This window comes from Bubalus kerabau, chromosome 4 (genome assembly GCF_029407905.1).
Source record: "Bubalus kerabau isolate K-KA32 ecotype Philippines breed swamp buffalo chromosome 4, PCC_UOA_SB_1v2, whole genome shotgun sequence".
Classification (NCBI taxonomy): Eukaryota; Metazoa; Chordata; class Mammalia; order Artiodactyla; family Bovidae; genus Bubalus; species Bubalus kerabau.
Genome location: NC_073627.1, coordinates 110,684,064 through 110,701,815, shown reverse-complemented (window position 1 = coordinate 110,701,815; position 17,752 = coordinate 110,684,064). Strand labels below are relative to the sequence as shown.

Here is a 17,752-nt window from a genome sequence, read left to right as displayed (position 1 = left end):
TCATGGACCATCCACTGGGTGGGCATCACCAAAGCTGACAATATCACCTACAAGCATATTCAAATGCAGACTCTCAGGCCCCACCACATCTACAGCATTAGAACCTGCATCTTAATAGAGTGGTTCATATGCACATGAAAGGGCGAGAAATAAGATATCAAGGTGCCGCTGAAGGATTTAGAACTTATTTACAAAATTAAACAGTAGGAGATAAGATGCCTCCTAAGATGCCAGGAAAGGAGAGTTTACTACAAGGTTAGTGAAGGATATTAATATGTCCACAGAAAGGCTGTGTCAAGTGATAAAGTCAGCAAACAAAAAAATGAGGATCAGCAAAATACTATTTTGTCCACGTATATTCAAAGAACTCAAAGTATTATAAGGAAGATCTTGACCTGAGATGCAGAGATATTTCATCAGGCTTAAACAAAAATTTTTTTTAAGGGAATTAAAAAAAAAAAAGGAACACTCAACTCTCCTTATTAAGGATCACTTTGGAATGAATGCTTTGACTTCTGTTTGGCTAGACTTGGGAAATTGAGGATAACCAGAGGTGGTTCTACCTAGGGCATTTACTCATTTTGATGGCTGGAAAAGGTTATCTCCAAAAAGAAATGAATAATGTGGCAGTCAATTTATACATCTGAGTCATGCATGTTTGTTTAGAGTGAATCCTTTAATGACTGGTCCTGAGCCAGAAACTAAGAACATCCAGTTGCTGTCTGAGGGCTAAGTCTTCGATCACGATGACTCAAATGAGGCTGTTTCACACTTGTAAAATTTGAAGACTAAATTATAACTAAGGAATGGCAAAGATATATAGCATGTGTATTGCAGTTTCCCAGTTCTCCAAATTATATGTCTAGAACAAGTATCACTCATTATTCACAATATTCCATACTTGGCCTGGGGATCCTCCCTAACTTGATCCTCTGTTATCCACCCATCAACAGGTTTTGGCATGATATATGAAGCTTGCCTGCCATCCTTGACAAAAGGTCCTCCCAGCTCTACATTTCTGTCATTTTGGGACAAAGAGTTATGCCCAATCTCTAGGGGCTACTTGAAGAATCACAATTTGGTCATTACAACATGTTTTCCATAGCTGTCACTAAACACTGACCCACATCACCTCTCCTAGGGTCACTCTATACCTCTTGCACCCTCTGCACATATATACACTTCCTTTTACTTTCAGGTAGGTAGGTAGATTTAGTCACTAAGTCGTGTCCGACTCTCGTGACCCCGGGGACTATGGGGACCCCACTAGGCTTCTCTGTCCATGGGGATTCTCCAGGCAACTGGAGTGGGTTGCCATTTCCTTCTCTAGGGGAGATTCCCGACCCAGGGATTGAACCCAGGTCTCCTGCACTGGCAAGCAGACTCTACCTTCTGAGCCACCAGGGCAGCAAAATCATCATCATCATCTTGCTGCCTCAGGATTCCATTCTAAACCACCTCTGAAATTTCCCAAAGAAACATCTAGTTTGTTTCCAATAAAAACTACTTTCTAGTGTCAAAGAGGATCTGCCTAATTCAAGTGTCTCAACAGCAATACTATGCAATACTATGGACATTTTGCACTGGATAATTCTTTATTGCATGGTGGGTGGGAGTGGGGAGGGAGGCAGGGAGTGCTGTCCTGTCCATTGTAGGAGGCTGGGCAGCATCCCAGGTCTCTACCTGCTAGATACCAGTACCACCTCCACCCTCCCAGGGTTGGAACAACCAAAACTCTAACCAGAAATTGCCAAATATCCTTTAGGGGACAATTCCTGCCACTGCACCTCCTCCCTTGCAAACTACTGACTTAAATCATTATATAGGAACTTCTAAAAGTTCCACCTTTCAGAAGGTAGAACTATGGATCACAATTTTTCTTCTATATTTCTGAATGTATATTGTTTATATGATAAAAATAAGCTAGAGACTATTTTCTTTTTATTTATTTTTAATTTTTTTTTCTATTTTCTTTTAAAAAGAAATACCATTAGCTACACAGATACCTCAAGCTGATCCCTGAGTGAATGCCAAGTGTTTGGCTTGTTCAGTTTAAAAATTGAATTCAGTCCCTGCATGTGCATCATACAGGAACTTTCAGTTAAACTTCTCAACGTGTAAAAGACACAAAAGAGGGACTTCAGAGAAGAAAATCAGAACTGAAGCCTCTTAACCCTTCTTCAACTGGTAGATCGAGGCGGGGGGATGGGGGGGCTCTGAAGAAAGACATGTTGAAGAAAAGACTGCTGCTTCAAGAGAAGTAATTACCTGAAAAAGTCTGCATGTACACTTCAGTCAGAAAAATACTTGCATTGTTGGAAAAAAAATGAGGCGCAATTTACTTCCTTTCAAGAACTGCTACATTAATAGACCATGTAAAAATTTTTTCAAAATCATAAAATTAAAATATCTGAATGCAAAAATGGGCTCAAAACACATGCATTCCTTCATCTTCTTGACTGCTAGACCAGGAATTTCCTTAAAATTATACATTAATTTCATTACTAACTACTTTAATTCAGTTTGGGGAGACCATATCTGCCAGGAAGAAACGATCTGCATTTATTGAGACAACACAAATTTGGAATGCGAGCTCAGGCTGAACTTGAAATAGAGTTTAACTTTAGCCATAAAAAAAAAAAAGGTAGTGGGCTTAGGAAATGAATAATGATAAACAAGATATATATATATATATAAATTGCTTTGGGGAGTAGTGTTATTTAAAATTCTGATGAGAATTAAACAAATGGGAGGTTAACTACAAAAAAGGAAAAGAAAGAAACAAGTTCCCAATGAAGAACTCGACATCTATTACCCTCATGAGAGGGATGACCCTTGAGTCCACCTGGGCCCCCAAACACACACACAAAGCACCTTCTGGTCTCCTCTGCTTACCCAGGTTGCTGCCAAAGGTTCGCGTGTCTTCTGCTCTCAGGTAAAAGTTCTCTTTTGTTAAGTGGAGTGATGCCCACTGCTGCTTCCAGAATAGTCATATATTTCTTGTACCTCATCTTGTCCCTCTCAGTACAAGGTCAAGGAAATTTGGGGCAGTGTTCCGCTGAAGCAGATGAAGTAATCTTTGCAACACTGGAAGCCGCTCTACTTTTAGATGCTCAGTGCATCCCCAGCCAGTGCTATTAAACTCTACTGTGGGGGGTAAGGCGTGGGGGCGAGGCCAAGGCCAAACCACAGATAAATAAATAAATAAAAGCCTTGTTCAGATTTCCCTGCAATGTCAGTATTATGTAAGGCTAGAGAATTTTGAATAAACCACTAATGAAAATGATTTGCAGGATGATGGTGGTTCTAAACGCAGCGATCTAATGTACACTCCCCAATTAATCCGCACATAAATCTTTTGAGGCCACTAATCCTTCAAGTACTAATGGCACAGGAGGTGATTTATCTCAAGGTCTGGTAATAATTGATCCAAAAAGCCTGCATGCCTCTGGGTGAACTAAAATCAGAAGCAGATCTGCTCCTTCTACAAATATGCTGCTGCTGCTGCTAAGTCACTTCAGTCGTGTCCGACTCTGTGCGACCCCAGAGACGGCAGTCCACCAGGCTCCACGTCCCTGGGATTCTCCAGGCAAGAACACTGGAGTGGGTTGCCATTTCCTTCTCTGGTGCATGAAAGTGAAAAGTGAAAGTGAAGTCGCTCAGTCATGTCCGACTCCTAGCGACCCCATGGACTGCAGCCTACCAGGCTCCTCCGTCCATGGGATTTTCCAGACAAGAGTACTGGAGTGGGGTGCCATCGCCTTCTCTGTCTACAAATATACCTCTCTCTAAAAGACTGCACTTGACACTGAAGAAGGGAGTTCCAGTTGTCATTTATGGTAATGCATTTCTGCTGCTGCTGCTGCTGCTGCTAAATCTCTTCAGTCGTGTCTGACTCTGTGCGACCCCATAGACGGCAGCCCACCAGGCTCCCCCATCCCTGGGATTCTCCAGGCAAGAACACTGGAGTGGGTTGCCATTTCCTTCTCCAATGCATGGAAGTGAAAAGTGAAAGTGAAGTCACTCAGTCATGTCCGAGTCTCAGCGACCCCACGGAGTGCAGCCCACCAGGCTCCTCTGTCCATGGGATTTTCCAGGCAAGAGTACTGGAGTGGGGTGCCATTGCCTTCTCCGAATGCATTTCTACATGCTATAAACTTTCTGCTTGAGTCAGTTGCAAAGCAAAGATTAATTGAGAAACAATTTTTTTCTTTTTAATTATCTTTTTTTATAAGTTTTTTTTTTTTTTTTTTTAATGTGGAACATCTTTAAGTCTTTATTGAATTTGTTACAATATTGCTTCTGGTTTACGTTTTGTTTTTCTAGCCAGAGCAATGTGGGATCTTAGCTTCCTGACTAGGGATTGAACCCATGCTCCTACATTGAAAGGCAACATGTTAACCACTGATGGCCAAGGAAGTCCCCAAATATCTTTACCTCTAAAACCCAGCATGGGTGAGCTCTGCTGGCATGAAAATAAGGCTGTTAGAAGATATTCAGAACCTAACCCTCTCCCTTTTTTAAATGTCTCCTCTTAGCCTTAAGGACTTTTCTTACCCTTTTTCCATGGGGTAAAGGTGGATGCTCCATCATAGGGGTCCATCTAATGGGTCATGGTACACAGGACCCAAACTGGGTGGACTAGCCTTCCCTGGGATGAAAATAAGACTTTCAGAGAGAAATGTCCCCTTTCTACCGGTGTTGACAACCAGGGCTGATAGGAAGTTAGAGCTGCTGGCAATCATGCTCCCCACCAGGTAGAGGGGGGGTCACCACTAGCTAATAAGAAAAACAGTATGAGGAGAAATGTGATGACATCACTTGAGTTTCTGAATCCAGCTATGCCTGACCATGCTAGGAGGTATCTGGTACATTTTTACTGAGATAATGAATTCATTTTTGTGAAACTTAGTTTTAATTGAGTTTTTGTTATTCTGAAAGAGTTCTGATTTACATGCCTCCTTGACCACTTCTTCAAGCTCTTTTCTATTTAATGCAATGTAAGTTCTACTGCTACTTATCTAAACAAATGCATACACAGAAGGGAAGTAAAATCGAGGAGCATCGTCCTATAATACTTCTGACTAACCTAGACATTCACAATTAATAAGTGTCCCAAGTCCATGTCCCCCAAATTGTGAACTCTTCTTCCACAAAATCTCTTTCTTGATAGCAAATTTCATTTTTTTTTTTAATCTAAGGGACCTAAAACAGTGGTCTCCAAAGTGGGTGCATATACCAATAATCTTTGGGGTGTGGAAAGAAAATATTAAACCATCTATTTCTTTTTTGTCTCTTGTCCATTAAAATTTTAGTTTGAGCATTTGTTATTAAATATTTGTAATGTTTGCTTCTGGAACTAATATATTTTAAATTACATAAAAGTATAATTCTGTGTGTGTGTGTGTGTGTGTGTGTGTGTGTGTATTTTGCCACACAGCATGTGGGATCTTAGTTACCAACCAGAAGTTGAACCTGTGTTCCCTGCAGTAGAAACCTGGAGTCTTAACCACCAGGGAAGTCCCCAACGTATATAATTTATAAAGTTATATACTCATATATATTATAGAGTATGCTTAAAAATCTGATGGGGTGTATGAGCAAAAAAGTTTCATGGTCAGTAACTTAACCCTTCAACTGCTTTCTAAACCTCAATTTTCCTCTTGATGAAAGGACTGAACTGATAAGCGCTAAATTATTTTCCAATAATAGTAACAGACTATGAGCCTCCACTTCCCGATTATAATATTATAGTCAGCCCTCCATATCCATAGATTACTATCCACAGATAAAACCTACCTTGGACTGAAAATATTGGGAGAGGGGGATTCCAGAAAGTTCCAAAAGGCAAAACTTGAGTTTGCCTAGCTCTGGCAACTATAGGATGTAGCATTTACATTGTACTCACAACTATTTACACAGAATCTACAAACACAAGCTGGAATCAAGATTGCCGGAAGAAATATCAATAACCTCAGATATGCAGATGACACCACCCTTATGGCAGAAAGTGAAGAGGAACTAAAAAGCCTCTTGATGAAAGTGAAAGAAGAGAGTTAAAAAGTTGGCTTAAAGCTCAACATTCAGAAAACGAAGATCATGGCATCCAGTCCCATCACTTCATGGGAAATAGATGGGGAAACAGTGGAAACAGTGTCAGACTTTATCTTTTTGGGCTCCAAAATCACTGCAGATGGTGACTGCAGCCATGAAATTAAAAGACGCTTACTCCTTGGAAGGAAAGTTATGACCAACCTAGACAGCATATTAAAAAGCAGAGACATTACTTTGCCAACAAAGGTCCATCTAGTCAAGGCTATGGTTTTTCCTGTGGTCATGTATGGATGTGAGAGTTGGACTGTGAAGAAGGCTGAGCGCCGAAGAATTGATGCTTTGGAACTGTGGTGTTGGAGAAGATTTTTGAGAGTCCCTTGGACTGCAAGGAGATCCAACCAGTCCATTCTGAAGGAGATCAGCCCTGGGATTTCTTTGGAAGGAATGATGCTAAAGCTGAAACTCCAGTACTTTGGGCACCTCATGTGAAGAGTTGACTCATTGGAAAAGACTCTGATGCTGGGAGGGATTGGGGGCAGGAGGAGAAGGGGACGACAGAGGATGAGATGGCTGGATGGCATCACTGACTCGATGGACGTGAGTCTGGGTGAACTCCGGGAGTTGGTGATGGACAGGGAGGCCTGGCGTGCGGCGATTCACGGGATCGCAAAGAGTAGGACACAACTGAGCGACTGAACTGAACTAAACATTGTAGTTACAACTATTTATGCATCATTTACACTATTAGATATTATAAGTAATTTAGAGATGATTTAAAGTATACAAGAGAATAGGTTGCACATTGTTTGCAAATACTATGTCATTTTATATAAGGTATTTGAGCATCTCTGGGTGTCGGTATCCTTGGGGGTCCTGGACCCAATCTCCCATGGATACTGTACTATAACTGACCACAAGTAAGAAGTGAAGACAAAGGACAAACCATTTGGTCTTGAAATATTTCATTTTCATAGTATTCATGAATATTACTCCCACTGGTTGTTCTACAAACAATTAGTACCAGTCAGTCACTGGAATTCTTTTACAGGCTGAACTTAGTTGGCTACAGCTGTCACTGCTCAAAAAAGCTCTAATACAGCCCTCATTTAATCATACAGGATGGTGTAATTATACTTACATAACAGTCTTTGTTCTAACAATTTGTATTCCTAATGACGTGCAATAAAAATTACTACACAACCCTCTCAAACAATAAATGAAGTCTGAGTTACCAACAACAAAAAAGCAAGCTAAGCTTATTAGCTGTTGGGAGCTGTTTTACTACAATGAAACTGACACAATACTTTAAAAATGGCATGTTTTAAAGTTTAATTTTCTATAGGAATTTCTGATGCATTTAACATAACTTACAAAGTGATTCTTATCTATGATGATCTCATACAAAATTAAAATTTTGTCTTTTATATGGAATTCTCCCTTAGCAAGTAGCTAGAAAGAACTTGTTTTTATTCCATGAATGAGTTGTTCAGTTTTCTATTCTTTTTTAAAAATTGTCATCTTTGTATGAGCTCCCTCATAATACTACATGAGGACAATAACACAGAAAAAATAAATAAATTTAGTCAAAATTTGTAATATGTATGTAATACATACAGATATGTGTGGATTGAAAACTCAAGTTTTGCCTTTTGGAACTTTCTGGAACCCCCCTCCCCCAATATTTTTAATTATAAACAGATATGTAATTACATGGCTATTTTCTTTGTAATTCTAGAAAGTCTTCGGAATTTTCATTTACTTGGTTAACTCCAATTTCTAGAGTTCTAGAAATTTTTATAACTACAACTATTTGATTGAAAATCACTCATTTTTTTATAAATTGTTAAATATATATGATCCAAAAACCTTTTAAATCAGGATGCTCAAGTTCTCTTTCTGAATGATTAAAATTGGATATACAAATTCACAGATAAGACTGACCTTCCCTTTGAACTGATGATGTCTATTTATTCCTGCTGGAGGAAAAGAGTAGACATCCTTTTTCACGGGGTATTCTAACTGTTCCTGTGTTTTAGAAGTATAAAAATGGAAATGAACTAATGCCCCAAACAGGCTGTTATACAGGGTGTGGTTTGCTTTACAGGGAGCTGGAAAAAGCCTTAACTAAAAGTAGAAGAGTCAGGGAAACCGTCTTTTTTTTTTTTTTAACTCCACTACAAACAAAATAAACTATGACTTAAGGCATCATTTCATCCCTGCCAACCCCCAATAGCTTCCTTAAAATACATCTTTATATATTTGCTACTCAAATGAGCCACTAGAACACAGTTAGAAAAACAGACTACACAGTGCAAAAGAATTACAGAGTTCAAAGTTGTGCCTCTCCTAGATTTAACACCCACCTCCCTGTCAGTTCAAACTTGACTTCTCTCTTCACAGCCAGTCTCAAAATGCACTGTATTGGGTTTATACCATGACCTTCAACTGGATATACCAAATCTGTCCTTCCAATCCCACCCCCCCACCCCCGCCGACTCAACCTGGTATCTACCTGAAGCAATCCACTGCCCAGCCCCCAGCAGCAGTTGCTTCTTGCCTTTCCTGTTTCTTGCATCCTCCTCCTGGCTCTCCCAGCATGAGACCTTGAAGTCATCCTCACCCATTCCTGGGGTGCCCAGTCATACACGGAAAGAAAGCTGAGTTTAAATGAGAAGAAATCAGGTCTTCTCAGGTCCCACCTCTGCTGTCAACACCATGGGACCCTGAACAAGTTACTTGACCCTTCTGAACCTATTTCATTATCTGTAAAGCTGGAAGACCACCACGCAGGGGTGGCTTTAAATAACAAATGAGATGATGTATTTGTATCTCCCTCCCTTCTGTCCATCTCCTCTGTCTTTCCCCCATTCCTAATATCTCTTCAAGAAACCTCCATAAATCCTAATTTCTACCAGTCAGAATGGCTGCGATCCAAAAGTCTACAAGCAATAAATGCTGGAGAGGGTGTGGAGAAAAGGGAACCCTCTTACACTGTTGGTGGGAATGCAAACTAGTACAGCCACTATGGAGAACAGTGTGGAGATTCCTTAAAAAACTGGAAATAGACCTGCCTTATGATCCAGCAATCCCACTGCTGGGCATACACACCGAGGAAACCAGAATTGAAAGAGACATGTGTACCCCAATGTTCATCGCAGCACTATTTATAATAGCCAGGACATGGAAGCGACCTAGCTGTCCATCAGCAGATGAATGGATAAGAAAGCTGTGGTACATATACACAATGGAGTATTATTCAGCCATTAAAAAGAATACATTTGAATCAGTTCTAATGAGGTGGATGAAACTGGAGCCTATTATACAGAGTGAAGTAAGCCAGAAAGAAAAACACCAATACAGTATACTAACACATATATATGGAATTTAGAAAGATGGTAACAATAACCCTGTGTACGAGACAGCAAAAGAGACACTGATGTACAGAACAGTCTTATGGACTCTGTGGGAGAGGGAGAGAGTGGGAAGATTTGGGAGAATGGCATTGAAACATGTATAATATCACGTATGAAACGAGTTGCCAGTCCAGGTTCGATGCACGATACTGGATGCTTGGGGCTGGTGCACTGGGATGACCCAGAGGGATGGTATGGGGAGGGAGGAGGGAGGAGGATTCAGGATGGGGAACACATGTATACCTGTGGCGGATTCATTTTGATATTTGGCAAAACTAATACAATTTGTAAAGTTTAAAAATAAAATAAAATTAAAAAAAAAAAAAAAGAAACCCTTATTATAAAAAAAAAAAAAAAAAATCCTAATTTCTTTGCAGGCAAGCATAAGGAGTACTTACACACTTCTGTTCCTTCCCTGAAGCTACAAAAAAAAAGCCCAAGGCTGAGTGGTTTTGTGGGGAAAACAGGGAGACTGACTAAAGGATATAGGAAGCCAGGGGCTAAAGTAAATAATGAAAACTATCAAAAAAAAAAAAAAGGAGAAAATAGTGTCCCCAGGCTTGCTGTAGAAAGCAGAGGAAAGGGGCCCAGCTTAGGTGTTACTCACCAACTGGGAAGGTTCTTCCTTACCATATTTCACAGATTTTTAGTTTCTGCTAGTAAAGTGTTAGTCTCTCAGTCATGTCCAACCCTTTGGTTCCCCAAGGACTGTAGTCCACCATGCTCCTCTGTCCATGGGATCTGCCAGGCAAGAATACTAGAGTGGTTTACCATTACCTTCTCCAGGGAACCTTCTCAACCCAGGGATCAAACCCAGGTCTCCTGCATTGCAGGTAGATTCTTTACTGTCTGAGCCTGAATAATTAAAAGCCAAAAGACCATATCTCTCAAATAACTTGAATACATAGTAATTCTACAAGTACCTCTTTCCTAAAAGATAAAAAAATTTTAAACTCCTTATATGAGGGAAATTCACTCCTTATTAATGTTGTAAAAATTATACTGCCCCCCCCTCCAAAAAAAAGAGAGAGGGAGAAGTTCCTTAGTGGCTTAGTGGTTATGATTCAGCATTTTCATTGCCATGACCCCAGTTCAATCCCTAGTCAGGTAACTAAAATCCCACAAACCACATTGTGTGGCCAAAAAAAGAAAGAAAATGGAAAAGAAATTGTGTTCATGTTACATTTCTATTCTGAAGCTAGAGTTGCAGGACTCTAGCAGATCTCTTGCTTGGGAGCCGATGAGCAGTGGCACTGCACAGAGTTTAGAACACTGACAGGAGCTGGATTAAATCAAGAAGGGCTTGGCCATTCGTCGGGTTAGGGAGATATTAGTCACCTTTGCTCTGCAATTTTTGGAAAGGGACAGAAGCTCCAGAACTTGGTAGGGACTACACAAGGTGTGAAGTATGGAGATCCAGCAGTCTGTGGCCAGTGGCTGGAGAGTGTATGTGCTCAGTCGCTAAGTCATGTCCAATTCTTTGCAACCCCATGAACTGTGGCCCTCCAGGCTCCTCTGTCCATGGAATTTTCCAGGCAAGAGTACTGGAGTAGGTTGCCACTTCCTACTCCAGGGGATCTTCCTGACCCAGGGGATCTCCTGCGTCTCCTGCATTGGCAGGAGGATTTTTTTTTTACCACTGAGCCACCTGGGAAGCCCTGGCTGGAGAGCAGCTCACACAATCTCACATCTCACCTGCCGAAACGTGCCCTCAACTTCCTTAGCATGAATTGGAGTGCCTCACCACCCAGAACTGAAGTCCAGCTCCACCACTAACTAGTGTAGTGATCATTGGTAAGTCACTCAATGTCTCTATGCCTCAGTTTCATTATTTGTAAAGTGGGGCTAATCATAGCACTGACATCACAGGCCTGTTTTAAAAGCTAAATCAGAGGCACAGACTTTCAGTTGCAAAATAAATGAGTCATGGGTATGAAACGTACAGTATGGGAAATATAGTTAATAACTGTGTAATATCTTTTATGGTGACATTATAACTAGACATAACATGGTGATCATTTTGAAATATATAGAAATACCAAATCATCATGTTGTGTACCAGCAACTAGCATAGCCCTGTAGGTAAGTTATTCTTCAAAAACAAACTTATAGAAAAGGAAACCAGATACGTGGTTACTAGAGGTGGGAGTTGGGGGAGGCAGTCAAAAGGTCAAATTTCCAGTTATAAATAAGTACTAGGAAGGTACAGTACAACATGATAAATATAATTAACACTGCTATATGTTTTCTATGAAAGTTGTTGAGAGTATATTCTAAAGTTCTTATCACAATTTTTTTCTATTTCTTTAATTTTGTATCTATACAAGATGATGAATGTTCACTAAACTTATTGTGATACTCATTTAGTGATGTATATAAGTCAATTCATTACGCTGTACACCTTAAACTTACACAGTACTGTATGTCAATTATATTTCAATAAAACTAGAAGGGAAAAACAGAGAAGGCAATGGCACCCCACTCCAGTACTCTTGCCTGGAAAATCCCATGGACAGAGGAGCCTGGTAGGCTGCAGTCCATGGGGTCGCTGGGAGTCAGACATGACTGAGCGACTTCACTTTCACTTTTCACTGTCCTGCACTGGAGAAGGAAATGGCAACCCACTCCAATGTTCTAGCCTGGAGAATCCCAGGGATGGGGGAGCCCGGTAGGCTGCCTTCTATGCAGTCGCACAGAGTCGGACACGGCTGAAGTGACTTAGCAGCAGCAGCAGCAGCAGAAGGGAAAAAAAGAAATAACAGAGAAATTTTTTTTTAAAAAGTGCTAAATCAGTTTTTACATGTAAAGCACTTAGCATGTGTAATTTCCAGCATATGTGTTATGTAAATGTGTTCTTTTCCTTGCTAATCAGCTATGTCTTCATTTCTTCCAGAAAGCTCTCCTTAGTTGAACCCCTTAGACAGGGTTAGGTTACTCTTTCTTCTGCCCTCTCAAATATGTTGTGTTTAATCTATCAAAAGTAGAACCAAAATGAATTCAAATTACAGGTTTAGGCATGTGCAGAGGATAGGGATGAGTCTCCTGGGCCATCGAGAAGATTAATCAAAGGTTAAGAAGGAGTCCTGGTCAGCACTGGGGGGTTTGAGTTCCACAATGATCCAGGCCTGGACCCAGTCCTCTCCAGTGGTGGACTGCCTGGCCATCAGACACAGGTTTGGTTCTGACCAGAGCCCTGTTTAGTGATCACAGTATTGTGGTCAAACTGGCTTCAGAGCCTTAATGTGGGACCCCTGGAGGAGTGTCATCCTGCCCCACATGGGTACTTTGGGCAAACCCAGGAGAAACTTCAGAGTTCAAAGCAGAAGAAGTTGATGATGTGATCCCCCATCCTGCTTTCCTGGGACATCAGTGGGAGACGGTGGAGTGTACACAACAGCTGCTGTGTTAACATCTCTCTGGTTTCCAGGCAGAATTTCTTATTCTGACTGTATTAGTTTGCGAGGGCTGATGTAACAGAGGACCACAGACTGGTGCCATTATAACAGAAATCTACATCTCACAGTCTGGAGGCTGGAAGTTCAAGTTCAAAATGCTGAGAGGATTGGTTCTTTCTGAGGGTTGCGAGGCAGAGATGTCTGCTCGGCTTATAGATGGCCATCTTCTCCCTACGTCTGTATATCATCTTTGTGTTGTATGTGTCTGTGTCCAGATTTCCTCTTCCTATAAGGACACAAGTGATACTAGCTTAGGGCCCACCCAAATGACCTCAGTTTTACTTGATTACTTCAATTAAGTCTTCATTTCCAAATAAGATCAATTTTGAGGTGCTAGGAGTGAAGATTTCAACATATGAATGAGAGGGATACAATTCAATCCGTAATGCTGCCTAAAGTTGCGGGGGGAGGAAAAGCTCTCATCAAGTGAGATGAAAAAGACAAAACCCCAGAAGAAGTGGGGTTGCCTGGACACGTCCAGTCTGTGATTTGATCTAGCATATATGCTTTACAGAAAATCAACTGGGAAAAGAAAAATGCTCCATGTTCAAGATGAGCCAGCATCTGGTACTTTGAGAATGATCTGTTCTCTGGAAGCTGCACCCAACAAAATACGAGAGGAAGAAGTTAAATCTCATGTAAAAGTATTATGTGCAACTGAGAAAGACTTGGGATCTCCAGATGGCATCTAGGGCTTGTGTTGCAAAGTCAGATCAAGTGTCTGGTGGGACTAAGAAAAGCTCACTCAAGATCGGCTTCTACCCACAGACATAAAAAATAAAATTGTGGTTAGAAAAGGGAAAAGATGGGGGAAGAGAGGGATAAATTAGGAGTTTGGGATTAACATATACACACTACTATACAGTATATAAAATAGATAAACAACAAGGACCTACTGTATGGCACAGAGAACTATACTCAATATCTTATAATAACCTATCATGGAAAAAAATCTTTAAAAGCATATATATTGGGACTTCCCTGGTGGTACAGAGGTTAAGAATCCACCTGCCAATGCAGGGGACACAGGTTTGATCCCTGGTTCAGAAAGATCCCACATGCCATGGAGCAACTAAGCCCATGCACCACAGCTACTGAAGCCTGAGTGCTTAGAGCTTGTGTTCCACAACAAGAGAAGGCACTGTAATGAGAAGCCTGTGCATCGCAACGAAGAGAAAGTCCGTGTGTAGCAACAAAGACCCAGCCCAGCAAAAAACAAATTAATAATTTTAAAAATTATTTTTAAAAACATGTAAAGCATATATATATATAAAATGCAACATTGTAAATCAACTATATTTCAATAAAACTTTTTTTAAAAGAGATAAGCTTCTCTTGGAGAAGAGAACGAGGTAACAAATTGGAATCGGGGCATGTCAACAATGTTGATGACCAGGCACAAAGATCCAGGAGGGAACTGACTAAAATTCCAAAACCAAGCATGCATCTCACCACCCCAGATGGAGAGAAAAATCAATTCTCACCAACGCTGCAGAAGAGAACAGAAAAGCAGAGCCGACAGGTCATCTTAGTGATGTCAGATTGAGAAAGCCTCTAGTGAAAGTGTAGTCACAAACACGAGAGAGGAAATGAGATGACGCAACTCCATCATGAGAAAGAAATGCAGCTTGTTGGGCTATTATCTGACAAGACAGAGAAAGAGGAGGGAAGGTCCGAAGCAAATGACAAGCTGAGCTGTGACCATGAGGAGCAGGAGAACTTGAAGAAAAGCTGCAACAACTCCGTCTTCTTCTCAAAGCCAAATTCTATTCCTTCAGAAGGAGCTTATGGTCGTTGGTTTGAGAGCGTGGGAGGCTGGATAAAACTTCTTCTCAAGACAGAACAGTGTAGACTTGAGACAAAAAAAATCATGAAAGCAATGAAACTCGAACCACAGCAATTCAGGGAGAAGGCAGTATTACTGACCCCCTTTACAAAGAGAAAACTAAGGCTCAGAGTGGAGAAACCTGCCCTAGATCTCACGGCTCCTAAGTGGCAGAGGCAACATTCAAGCCCAGGTCTGACTCTTTCCTGCTCTGCTCTAGCTCTTTCCTACTCTGCTCTAGTGCCTTCCTGGGTAACCTGCCTGCATCTGAGGACTCAGACAGCACATCTCTTCCTGATCCCTGGCAGAAGCGCTCTTCCTCTGAGATAGGAGAATATCTCAGCCCTACTCTCCAACCCCCTCTTGGCTGCAGGGCTTCCCCTTCCCTCACCTCCTCTCTCTCAAATCTGCTATTTCCACTGGATCCAAAGGTGGAGTCTGTGGCAAGAAGACATCCTCTTGGACTTCCCTGGTAGCATAATGGATAAGAGTCCACCTGCCAGTACAGGGAATATGAGCTTGATCCCTGGTCCAGGAAGATTCCACATGCCATGGAGCAACCAAGCCCATGTGCCACAACTGCTGAGCCTGAATGCTGCAACTACTGAAGCCCTAGAGCCCAGGCTGCGGAACAAGAGAAACGACTGCAGTAAGAAACCCACCAGCACAAGGAAGAGTACTCCCACTTGCTGCAACTAGAGAAAGGCCATGCAAAACCAACCAACAGATAACCAAAAGTAAATTAATTAATTAAGTCAAATTAAAAGGGATGTCTCTGGTGGCACAGGGGAGTAGACAGGAATCTGCCTGCCAATGCAGGGGACATGGGTTCGATCATCCAGGAATATGCCACATGCCTCGGAGCAACTAAGCCGGTATGCCACAATTACTGAGCACGACTTCCATGGCCTGTGAGCTGCAAATACTGAACCCACGTGCCCAAGCAACAAGAAGCTGGAGCACTGCAATGAAGAGTTGCCCCCACTTGCCACAATTAGAGAAAGCCCATGCACAGCAATGAAGACCCAAAACAGCCAAAAGATATAAATAAATAAATAAAAGAAGAAATCCTCTTCCTTCTCTTCCTTCCAAGAAGCACTCTCCCCTAACCCCAACCATCACCAAGATTTCCACCTAGGGATCTCTGTCCACCTTATCCTCCTCCTTATGGACTGGGTTTTTCCCTGAATACCCCCATCCAGGCAAAAAAAAAAAAAGAACTACCTCCTGGGTTTACTAAGCTTCTGCATGTACAGGATCTTCCCTAATAGTCAAGATTCTGAAATACCACAAGGTTTTTCATTCACTTTGTTTTAAATTTTCCTGTAAAATATATCTAAATTATCTATATTTATTTTTAGTTAAAAAGCTTTTTTACATAAGTGGTTCTACTTTTCCTCAAATTGTATCTTGATAGTATTATAAAGTTTAGGATATGCATTACCATCAGTTACTGTCATTACATTAGAAACTCTAGTAAAAAGTCATTTCTAATTTGATGACTCAGCCCCCTATTTCCCACACAATATATGTAATGTTGTGAGCACTTCAGCCACTATATACATTCTAAAATAGCGAAACACTTTACCTTTGCTAATGGTCCTGTGTAGTAGTTACAAAAGAAAGGTGAAACAATGTTTCTGTTGGCCTCAATACATTTCCAGTGACTTCAAAAGTCAATGGCACCCCGCTCCAGTACTCTTGCCTGGAAAATCCCATGGTTGGAGGAGCCTGGAAGGCTGCAGTCCATGGGGGTCGCTGAGGGTCCGACACGACTGAGTGACTTCACTTTCACTTTTCACTTTCATGTATTGCAGAAGGAAATGGCGACCCACTCCAGTGTTCTCGCCTGGAGAATCCCAGGGACCATCTATGGGGTCGCCCAGAGTCGGACACGACTGAAGTGACTTAGCAGCAAAAGTCATAGCTGTTTCTCTAAGCATTCTGTGATGGCCTAGAAGGCAGATAAGATGTCATATTCATCCTTGTATTGCTAGCATCTCCCCTGAGAAATCAGCATATGACAGATACCCAATAACATCAGAGTTTACTTCCTAACTAAGAGGCAGCAGGGTATAATGGTTAAAATCCTGCTCTCTAGAACCAGACTGCCTCAGTTTGTGTCCCAGCTTCATATTTAATTAGCTGTGTAGTCTGGGCAAGCCTCTATACCTCTCTAGGGCCTCAGTTTCCTCCTCTGTAAATAGGGGATAATAATGGTGCCTACCTAATAAAGTTGTGTGAAAATTAAACTTAAAAAAATATATGCAAAACACTTAGGGTCTGAACCATCTGAAGTGCTAAGTGCTAGCCATGATTATTATTTACTCAGCAAATATTTATTGGCCCAGGTTATTATGGACTAAATGTTTGTGTCCTCTTAAAATGCATCAATCAAAGCCCTAATTCCTAGCATGTTGGTGATCATGATGGGGAGCTGGAACGTAAATGAGGTTTATGTTAGGTCACAAAGGTGGGTTCTTCACGATGGGATAAGGAAGAAGAAGAGACAGAGACGGCTCCCTCTCCGTGCACAGGCACCTAAGAAAGGCTGTGTGAGCGCACAGGGAGAAGGTCACCTTCTGCAAGCCAGGAAGGCGATCCTCACCCAGAAATGGACCATGCCAGCACCTAGATCTCAGGCTTCCAGCCTCCAGAAATGTGAGTAATAAATGTCTGTGGCTTAACACCCCCAGGCTGTGGTATCTTGTTACCGAAGCCTAAGATCAGAGATCCATTCCCAGACAGGTTTTCAGGTTACTGGGTGCCACTTCTTCAATCAACCCTGTGTTCCCCAACCCCAGTTTTCCAAGTTTCCCTTGGACAACTTCAACCTTCCAAGTTCCCACTTAGATGTCCTGCCCTTTGGCAGCTGAGGTGTTGGTAACCTTTGATCCACCTCTCCATCCCCATCTGGAGGATTCCTGGCTCTTCGGGAGTGGCTCCCTGCCTGACCAGTTCTTCCAGCCTCCAACAACCACCCAAGCTCCAGCAGATATCACACT

General features: G+C 41.6%; 1 protein-coding gene across 6 annotated transcripts in view; it reads right to left on the bottom strand.

Moving 5' to 3' along the window:
* TJP2 (tight junction protein 2) overlaps nucleotides 1-17,752 on the bottom strand; it is a 128,952-nt gene that overhangs the window by 102,118 nt on the left and 9,082 nt on the right. Inside the window, exon 1 of one of the 6 annotated variants that reach the window (XM_055578257.1) lies at nucleotides 14,407-14,498. The exons of the other annotated variants lie outside the window; for them this stretch is intronic. The gene's annotated coding sequence lies outside the window, so the exon portion shown is untranslated. Of the gene's footprint in view, nucleotides 1-14,406; nucleotides 14,499-17,752 lie in introns of those variants that run through there. 6 annotated transcript variants of the gene reach the window in all.